Source organism: Protopterus annectens, chromosome 4.part0, assembly GCF_019279795.1.
Source record: "Protopterus annectens isolate FY-2018-M chromosome 4.part0, PAN1.0, whole genome shotgun sequence".
NCBI classification, from domain to species: Eukaryota; Metazoa; Chordata; order Ceratodontiformes; family Protopteridae; genus Protopterus; species Protopterus annectens.
The window spans coordinates 1,507,582,658-1,507,584,091 of NC_056733.1; the positions used below are offsets into that span (position 1 = coordinate 1,507,582,658).

General features: G+C 35.3%; 1 pseudogene; it reads left to right on the forward strand.

Annotated features, from left to right (window-relative positions):
* Window positions 1-1,116: 1,116 nt before the first annotated feature.
* Window positions 1,117-1,217, forward strand: LOC122800592 (annotated as a pseudogene).
* Window positions 1,218-1,434: the final 217 nt, after the last annotated feature.

A 1,434-nucleotide genomic window follows, 5' to 3' on the forward strand; every position in this document is an offset into this window, starting at 1 on the left:
ATACTGGCCTTCAAAAAATATATAATTGTTCTGTAAAATTAATGCCATTAATTCACACACCAGGATAATTTCGTCATGGCTTAAGGTAGAACAGGTAAAAAGAGTATCTTCAAAAAGATTCTCTTCAAAAGGTTCTAACACCTCATCCTTAGTAATGAATGAAAAAAAGATCTTTGACATCTACAGTTAAAAATATTAACTCCTCAAAAAGATTTCTTGTTTTAAATGCCCTGAAAATTCCCAGGAGTCATTAACTAGGTGGGGCATTTTTTCTACGACATGCCTAATCAGTTTGTCAACCATGATAGCCAAAGGATGAGTTTTAGAGCCACTAGCAAAAACAATAGACCTAAGGAGTGGCTCAGTGATACTTTTGTGTACCTTTGGTATTCCAAACATCAACAGAACAATAGGGTTGCTGTTCACTAAGAACTCATAAACATCATAATTAATTCACTGACTGAGAACATATTATTCTAAATATGAATCTATCTGACTGTTCATAGGTTCATAGGTTCATAGTTTAGTACTAAGCTAACTGCCCTTGCGAGAAATTTTAAGCCTAGCCAATTATCCCTTGTGAGACTCAAACCCTGCACCTTGTGTTTTTAAGGCAAACACCTTAGCCATTAAGCCACCCTCCCAACCGTAACATATATTCATTTGGTTTTTGGACACTTGAATATAACTGTTTTTATAATATATTTTGCATAACATTAAAATAGTCTTCCAAATTGAAGATAACCATCCCACCTCCTTTAGTGGGTACCATTATACGTAAAGTATTACCTTCCCTTAACTGACAGATGAGAGGTCGTTCTTCTTTAGTTAAATTAATATAAAATTTCCTCCCTTCTGCCCAAAGGTTATAAATATCGTCCACCACTGCTCTTTCAAAAACATTAGCTAAAGATTTAGTGGGGGTTTAAATACACCTTTTTTCTTTATTGCACAATGGCCACATGCATTTGACTCATCATTATTCTGACAGAATAAAATACTGAAATTCAATTTCCTAGTATAAATTTTAATGTCTATCAAGCTGTCTGCTACATGTGGTATTTTTGTAGGTACATACTTAAAATCTTTTAAAATGGTGTAAAAAAAGTCCTTAGTTATAATTTTAATTATAATAATTTTATTAGTGAAAACAGAGTAGATTAGCATGGCCCCTGTGAAAGGATGGCATGAATATTTGTGAAGCTTTCCATATTTGTTCATCATGGAACTCATAAACAAAGACATTGGTAACCTCCAAACTCTGGACCCCACCCAGTTAGGGTTAGCGAAAGGCAGATCATGCTTCCTGAACCTGATAGACATCTTTGAGGCAGTCACCAAAGACGCAGACGAGGGTAAGGTGGTTCACACAGCCTATCTTGACCTCACCAAGGCTTTCAACACCATCCCCCATTCTGGAATTATAGCTAAACT